The sequence below is a fragment of the Centruroides sculpturatus genome, unplaced genomic scaffold, assembly GCF_000671375.1.
Source record: "Centruroides sculpturatus isolate CEXI.00-Female unplaced genomic scaffold, Cexi_2.0 scaffold190, whole genome shotgun sequence".
Lineage (NCBI taxonomy): Eukaryota > Metazoa > Arthropoda > Arachnida > Scorpiones > Buthidae > Centruroides > Centruroides sculpturatus.
In genome coordinates this window covers 206,114-215,597 of record NW_019384543.1, presented here as the reverse complement: position 1 = coordinate 215,597, position 9,484 = coordinate 206,114, and the positions used below count along the sequence as shown (strand labels likewise).

General features: G+C 28.6%; 1 protein-coding gene across 1 annotated transcript in view; it reads right to left on the bottom strand.

Annotated features, from left to right (window-relative positions):
- The window catches only part of LOC111623415 (signal transducer and activator of transcription 5B-like), a 106,716-nt gene extending 98,976 nt beyond the window's left edge, over positions 1-7,740 (bottom strand). The window contains exon 1 of the mRNA XM_023365987.1: positions 7,597-7,740. The gene's annotated coding sequence lies outside the window, so the exon portion shown is untranslated. The remainder of the gene's footprint in view (positions 1-7,596) is intronic.
- Positions 7,741-9,484: the final 1,744 nt, after the last annotated feature.

Here is a 9,484-nt window from a genome sequence, read left to right as displayed (position 1 = left end):
TTTTTATAAAGCAGCTCCATCTGAAGTATAATTTTTAATTGTTTTTATATTTTTCAATATATTTATTTTGTTTGTACAAAATAAAAAAATAATTTTTAACGATACAATAGTCTTCGTTAGGTTTAACATCAACAAAAATTCAACGCAAAGCGACACTGCAACAGAGAGAAATTTCGACATGGGATAAATTAATATATTTTTTCGTACATGATTCGTTATCCGAAAAATAAGTTATCTGAACCACCCCAGTCCCCAATTGATTCGGATAAACGACGCTCTACTGTAGTTTATATTTGTTACTATATTGAATTCCAGTATTACATCCAGAATTCATGTTAGAATATTAGCTCCTTCAAGTATTAAACATTTCACATTAAAATACATATAGCATTAAAGATATAAGCCCTTACACATTAAAATTATAGGAGTTATAAACAACTAATATATATGACTTCTTTTGATTTTGATGTGTGAATATGACCTATTTGAGTTAAAATTGTTAGCCTTCTAAGAATCTCATTATTAAAGGAGCATTAATTAATCCAGCTAAGTTATCAGAATGGCAGCTATATAATTTAATGTAATTTTTATTTTATTTTAAAAATATATTAAATATCTAAAGAAAAAATAATCCAGAAATGAGTATTTTGACTTTGGATGGAAAATTCACTCACTTTAGTTAAATATGTTAACAATTACTAATGCTCTCTATTGCATAAAAATCGCTTATACTACTGTATTTCTATCTGTAACTAATAAAACAAAGTTATTTTTGCTAAATTACATATGAATTACAGTTGATTTTGCAATTAATTTATATGCATTATTATTAAACATTCCATTACTGGCTTTTTGTGGTTATTTTTTAAAAAATTAAAGCTATTGGCTTTTTTTCAGTAACATATCACACAGGGAACAGTTATTGATATAAGCTTTATTGATGGAGGAAATGCATAGTTCATTTTCTTTTAAATACACATACTGAAATTTATTTATTAAGTTTCATTTCAAACTTTATTTCTACAAGTTTTATACAATAAGTGACATTAAAACAAGTTGGCAAGGCTCTTGCTCAACTTTCCCAGCATTGAATAGGAAGTTAAGGAAACCATTAGGAAGTCCAATAACTGTCAATTGTACTAAGATACAAATATAAACATCTGTAAACCTGAGAGTTATATTAAAGCCAAACAATTGCCAGATTAGATCAGGCTAAATTATTGCTACTATTAATAATTAAATGCCAAGTTATTTGGCCTAGAGGTAGGCATTAGGCACCATCTCTTACATTTAATAATTATAATTAAATTAATTAATAAATACTAATTTAATTATAAGGTTCTAGAGAAAAGGATTGGTGTGGAGTGGAACTAATAAATTAGATATAACAATACTGGTTACTCATGGCAGTAACTCAACTCTAAATTAATATTTTTAGAAGTGAAATCAGACAGACGTTTAGGTAGTAATGCATCTAGATCAGTGTTTCTCAACCTCTAACAAATCGTCGTCCCCTTCAATAAAACCGTTACGTAGTATCACCCCCTTCACTTCAAAATTCCGATGCCGAGGGCCAAGGCTAACACCAAATTTGTACTGCAGTGAATACACCAGACTATTGACTAGTGTAATGTTATTTGTTTAATTATTGTACAATATAATGAATAAAATATCTAATTATTCTTAATATAATATTTTACTATATTGCCCAGAAAATTGTTTTTCTCCCTAAAATATAAATTGTTACAAATCGCCCTCTCAAATGGAAAAATGCCCACATGGGGGCAATATTGCCCCTGTTGAGAAACACTGATCTAGACGGTAAGTAGCAATGAGTCCTACTCTAAACTGATTCTTTTCTTCCAGAACCTTCTAAATTAATTAACTGAATATTAATTTAAATTATAATTATGAAATTTAACAAGAGATGGCTCCTAATGCCTATCTCTAGGCCAAATTACTTAGAATTTAATTATTAATAGCAGTTATATAGCCTGATCTAATCTGGAAATATCTGGCTTTTAATATACTTACTTGAGAAAAAAAAAATAACAACAAAAGCTTAAAAGGAGTAATTTTGTTGAACTATGATAAATGTTTATTTTTTTAAATGGTGATTTTTAAGTTTAAAATACATTATGACATTAGCTCAAAGTTAAAATTGTATTTGGCTCCATTTGTTGAGACATTGTTAGAAAATAACTTTTATATTATTATTATTAACCCTGGGCTAGTGCAGTGGGGTGTTTCGCCACCCCCAACGTTTTAAAAGTTGCACTATTCATAGAGTTCACAAGAAATATTTGTGTCCTCTTCAGTAGCTTCATGATTTTATGTATAGAGCATGCTCAGAAATTACTACAATGATGCAGAAATTCCAGTAAGAGAAAAACAACAGTTCTCAATGGGGTGTCCAAACACCCCACAGTATTAATTACGTTTTTTTTTAAATTTTACAAATATTTATTTAGTTTTTTTTATTGTAAAAATAACTATAATGTGACCACATTTATTATTTATAATATAGATATAATAATCAATGTGAATAAAAATAATTTAAGTTTATTTTAATTCAAAATGGCTGACTTTCATAAACACATTGAGAAAATACCAAACATAGCAAGTTGCTTGTCATTTGCACTGAGTGCCAAAGTACAATGTCAGCTATTGAATCAGAGTGACAAAAATGCTTAAAAAACAATTTAGATTTTTACTATTGGTTTAATAATAAGATCTAATGTAATGAGTTTTGATAAATGTTGTTTTTTATTTTCGTGGATTTATGTACTAATATAATATGTAATCATACCTGAATATAATCATATGTATAATGACACATGCCTTTACCAAATAAATGAGTAAATCTTTATGAATTTTTACTTACATGGTTTATGGACCCAAAAAAATGTCGGGGTGGACAAACGCCCCACTGCACTAATGCCGAAAAAAAACTCAGTGCACTAACGCAGGGTTAATTATAAAAAGGAAAAAAGACTTACTTTTAATGACAGAGATAAGTTTCAACTATTGTAACTGCCAATAATGACTAAAACTTTCATTAAATTTTATCACAGCCAAGATATGATGCTAAAAGGGACCAGGAGGAAGTGCAATAATTTTCAATTATACTACAGTATAAAATTTAATTTAATAATGAAAGCTTAAATAGTGAAATCTAAGTTCAGAAAACACTGAATAGCCTCAAGGTTAAAATTATGTGTAGTGCCATTTGTTATGAAATTTTATTTATGAAATAATTTTTATAAATAGTTATCTGCTGGAACCAGTATGGAAGGTGTTTATGAGTACTGTACTTATATCCTTTTCTACCTTTAAGTGTTTTTTTTAATAATTTTCATATTATTAATTACTAGCAGACCCCGCCACGTGTTGTTGTGGCTCAAAATGTATTCTATTATAAATGTATAACACTTCCTCCATGGGGGGAATTTTTCGAAAAATTCCTTTTTAGTGTACATTCACTTCATGTACCCTATTAAAACACAATCAAAAACACAAAAAACCACATCTAAAATAGTATAATAGAAGCCAAGTTCTTCACGGTAAGCCTTAATCCTATCCCTCTCCCCTGCGGGGGGAATATCGACATATATATCATATAAAAACACGTGCATATTCGAATGCAGCGTTGTGTCAAAATTTCAAAGCAATCAGTAGGAACAAATGAACATTACATTTTTATTTATATAGATAGAAGATGATCTGCTTTAGTTCATGCTCACAGAAAAGCAAACTTAGGTAGCGCCATCTGTTAAACATAAAAGCTTTAACCCTAGATGATATCTTTTAATTTATATCAATGTTTAACGGAATAATATACAGCCTACGTCCACTCTGAAGTTCCATTCTAAATATTGGTGAAAGAATTTTTGAAATCAGATGAGTAGTTTCGAAGATTACCCGCTACATACAAACTTGTAAACATTACCTCTATAATATTAGTATAGATTATAAAAAGCAAGAGAATTATTTTTGAGTAAGATGAGATTTTATTAAACATTTGCCAATAATGAGTAAAACTTTCATTAAGTCTGACAACCACTCAAGATATGAGACAACCTTCTATCTCCCAACCCCCTTGATCCTTAATCACTGAAGTTTAATAATATCAATGATCCATACATAGAAATAATTCTGCCAAGTTTCAAAATTTTTGGTATCTCCAGTCCTGAAATATAATGTAAAATACATGCTGACAGTCACACAAACACGATTTTATAAGAAATTTTTATGTTTTTGGGCTTCTAGAACATTAAGATGACAGTTATCTTGAATTTCTTGACAAGTTAGAATTTGACAAATCATCATACTTTCTCTATGTTGTATATCAGCTAAGTAAGAAATAAAATAAAATGAAAAAAGAGCAAACATAAGTTATCAGAAATTTATTTAATGGTAAAAACAAGTTAGGTAAGATAATAAATAAACAAAAAACAAGTAAAATAGTCAAAATTATTTTGAATTGATAAAGCTGTAATCACAGATAGAAGGGTTTCTAATGTAGAGATAAAGTTTATTAAATTGCACAACTGAACTAATGCCATTACCTCTAATAAATAAATATACAATGTGAATGAAGTAAAAAAATGGAAATTGAAACCTACAAGCCATCTAATCAAAGTGTAAAGGAATTTCAATCTAGTTGCACAAAAGAATATTTTGTTCTCTTAAATATGCTCATTGTGTACAGCAGGGGTGTCCAACCCGCGGCCCGCATGCGGCCCAAGGCAAGTTCCAATGCGGCCCAATAAAGGTATAAACAAAACCGACAAATGTTTTAATTTTTTATTATTTATTTATTTCAACGGCATAAACTCAGAAAAGAAGTTTCACAAAGCCATAAACCTTTATTCATATTTTAGTTTTGAGTGGAAATGAAATATTTTCATGTATTTGGAGATGTGTGAATGAGGAAGGATTATTAAATAAAGCTGGAGTTGTGACTCAAAGGATTATAGACCCAAATTTGGTGAAAGGAGAGAAAGGACAAAAGATAAAAAGTTGTCAGAAAGGTTAAATAGTTCTTCTGTTAGGCAAATATTGAGTCTTAATTTTCCAACCTTTCTCGCTTCTTTATCTTTTGTCCTTTCTCTTCTTTTTCCGAATTTGGCTCTATAATCCTTTGAGTCAAAACTCCATCTTTATTTAGTATTCCTTCCAGCGTTGCAAGATTTGGCTACATTGCGCCAAATGTGGCTACTTTTTTTAGTTTAACGTAAAAAAATATCATTTGGCGCTTTGGCTACTTTTGGGGCTACATATCATTTATAAATATATTAGTCGAATAAAAATGCACTTTAAAATGGTGTTTCGTCGCTTTTTATTAATCAGAGACTCAAATAAAGCAAATATTTACGTTTTATCAAATAAATGAATTTATCTATTTCTAAGTAAAAATTGAAAGTGTCTGTAGAAGTAATTTTTTAAAATATCCTATTTCGTGATAAAGTTTTAATACTTATTATTATAATCTAGACATGTTAATCCTTAAATATACTTGTATATTGAACCACAAGTATATATTATATATACTTGTGGCCCAAAACTCCATGACTTCTTCCAATGCGGCCCAGAGAAACAAAAAGGTTGGACACCCCTGGTGTACAGTATCTTCTAAAGTGGAATAAAAACCATCTAATTGAGTAAATTTCTCCTATATTGAATACTTTTAAATCATGAAGACAGTATATGTATTTACTAATAATTTCCAACATTTTGAAGGAATAATGTAAGTTACAAGGACTTCAATAGAGAATTTCTATAACTTAATTTTCTTTCTTCCATAAAAATGTAAGTAACATTGAAGGACAGTTTTATTTTATTTACATCAGCAATTATTTTATTGAAAATAATTAAACTGTTTTAAATTAATCAATAACAAACCTTCCTTATGTCTTCATTAGACTTTATTATAAACAAAAATATTGGCCCATAAAATATTAGAAACTAATGTTATCAGCTTAAACTTTTGCTGGGAGAGACATAAGGAAAATGTGATATTGATTAATAATAAGTACCAGTTATAGACTATTTTTATAAACATTTCAATATGGAATGGCTGTTTGACAGCATTGTTAACAGGAGTAAATGCTTCATTTTGATTAAAATTAATTTTACTTTTTTTACATATAAACTAAAAATAATCCAATAAATATTTAATATTTCTTATAATTCATATACTATATAAATACCATATATTAAGTAGAAAATGCTTTATATGGAGTAATAAAGTACATATAAACATTCTTAACATTCTGAATGTTAAGAATTTTTATATATTACTCCGCATAAAGAATTTTCTATTTATTATTCATATTTTAGAGTTAAAATATTTATTATATTCTTATAATGCATTATTCATCTGTTCTCTTATTATAATGCTACCTGGTTTTTTTCCCCTTCCAATGTTTCTTTTTCAACAAATATTTTTAGAAATTCCAGTCACTTAATCTTAACTTTCAATTAATTCACAAGCTTCACATGCAGCCTTATAACTCTCTTTTTGCAGAAAAATGAAAACAGTATGCATCTTCATTAAACTTGAATCATTAGGCTAGTTTCATACCTATCTGGTTGTCAGCTATCTGATGCCAAGTATCCAATTGATCTACCTTTCACACATAATAGACATTCAACTGAAATTGCACCTGTTTTCTCTGCAGTGCATGCCATCTCTTGTTCTGTATGTCACTAAACATAATGAATAGTAACATGGTTAATCATCTAATTATCTACTATAGATATACAATAGGTAGATATTTTAAAAAAGTGAAAAACTTATCTTAAATTTTTCACTTTTAAGATTTTCTTTTAAGTATTAAAGTAAAAAAATTTCAATAATTGATGTAAACTGAAACAAAACTAAATCAGAAAATTATTAGTTATTTTGTTTTCTTAAAATTAAATGTAAATATTATAAAGTACAAATATTTTTGTTCAGTTCTGTCAATCAAGCTGAAACATATTAACAATTTATGATGATGATAAAACTTATCGCAGGTAGCAAACAATATCAGACAACAAAAATTCCACGATCATATATTTCATTGATTACTTAATACCAACTCTCCAAAAAGCAAATTATAACTAAATATACTATTCAAATCTGATTATTGCCTTAAATAATTTATATTTAAGCTCAGAATTCAAAATTTATTAAACATTATAATAAATGAATAATAAAAACAGTAATTTTTTTAGTTAAATACGAAAATATCAATCCAATATTAATTAAACTATGCTTATTAATAAATGTATACATCAAATTAGCATCCTTTTTAAAATAATTTTAATAGTTTTATTGTCGAATGCTAATATGAATTACTTTGCGATATTTCTGTCTAAAAATTCAATGTCATAACCTTGAATTGGATTTTCATATAAACTGTTTGTAATTAATGTGTTTTTATGACTACTATCGATATATTTCTACACGGATAGAATCACAAAACTTATATTTAAATATAATATAACAACATCCGTCATATGAAAACAGAAAATAAACAAATAAACTGATCACGTTTAAAATTAAACTGAATAAAGAATTTTTAAAATATAATAATCTGAATTACTTACTAAAAATTTTCTCGATTACGTAGAATTTAAATAAATGATTTTACTATATAGTATTTTAACAAAAAGACTTGGAAAATGTTTACTTAGAATGATTACCAAACGACATTTGCAATTCCGAGAAGCTTTACCTTATTTGGCGGAATGCGTCACGTGACTCATTTATGACTACTAATGCCATCTACATATCTTTATACGCTTTCCGACTTATTTTAAATTTAATTTAATGATACTTGCCGATAAACATATCTATTCAATAATAATAATTACTATTATTCGAAAGTTAATATATTATTTATTTTAAAAAAATTTTACTTCTCGTTTTCTAACAATTTAAAATTAATATATTAAAAAATTTTTCTTCCTGGTCAGGTGACCGAGTTAGGAAAATCGTGTGGTTAAAATTCTAAGCGTCATTCAATCTTCAAAGACGGCCGGATGACCAAACGGTTACCGATGCCTTTCCACTCTAGGGGACCCGGGATCGATCTGGACGGTCCGAAAAAAAAAAAAAAAATTCGGAATGGTCAATCTGGGAATATTTCCAGTTCCCATCCCTCACCACCTGGCCGCTCCATTGTGACCTTAGGCGAACTCATAATGAGCTTGCTAACAAGGCTCTTTTAGCGCCACAGGGTGGTAACAATTTAAAAAGCAAACTGTCACTCAAAATTGTCAACGGAACGTTACCGGTCCGAGATGGAATTAGAATACGTATTCTAATTTCTTTCTATTTTTAACTTTTGTCTTGCTGGTTTAATGCCCTAGGAGTAATAAGAACAGTGTTAGTGGCGAGTTAATGCAGAAAAGGAAACGAAATTAAATAGACCACCTGTTTAGCCCCAAGGAAAAATGGTCAAATATAAAAGTTGTACAAATTGTGAAATAACACATGAACAATAGGGTTTCTAATCGCTCACAGGATCTTTGTCTTCAGATCGTACTGGATATATGATGACGATTTCAAGTTCTATTCGAAAGCCAGCGATGAATTTATATATATAAAATACATTATATATATATATGTGTGTGTGTGTGTGTATGTGTTGTGTTTTTGTAAATTGTTTTATATGTATTGTATATTTAATACACATTATATGTTATATATTAATACAGTATTATTTGTTATATTGTTCTATATTTTAGTGCTAATGTTAGGTGTAAAATGCTATTATATGTATAGTTACATATACACACACTTCTGCTTACTGTGTTATATATACAGTATATATAACAGCAATATAATACAGTTTATATAATAAAGCAAGCTTCGTATTGCTATGATGGAAACTTTTTACAAGTTACTGATGAAGGACATCCAATAGTATACAAGAGCCGGTTCAGGATTCTACAGACGCGATGACGTACGAGTCCCTTGTTCTAAATCAGTGGTTCTTAACCTTCTAGTGATGAGGGACCATTTATCATAACTTTTTGTCTTGCCATGGACCACGAGCTGTTTGGCAGTAATATAGGTTCTTATAAGGTTGTTCTATAAATTAAACAGATAGAAAATTATTCGGAACCAAGAGTATTATATTATTTGCAGAAGTGTTACATTAATTATATTATTTTAGTGCGATTTTTGTGACTGCATACTCTTTACCAACTGTTGAATTCTTGGTTCAGTGCTACTCAAAGCAAATGCATGTCGGCACTGGCATCCAACCGATTTCGATGTTTATTTTTAATTATCAAAAGCACTGAGAATCCTTGCTCACATAAATATGTGGTTGAAAATAAAGTTAGGCACTGTAAAGCAATTTCTCGAATTTTAGGGAAAGCAATAGCTTTTTGGCTCCAAAAATCTTTAAGATTAATTCCTGTCTCGAATGTATCCTTGCAGTTACTATCATGTTGCATTTCAATTAACTCTTCTTGTATTTCATCC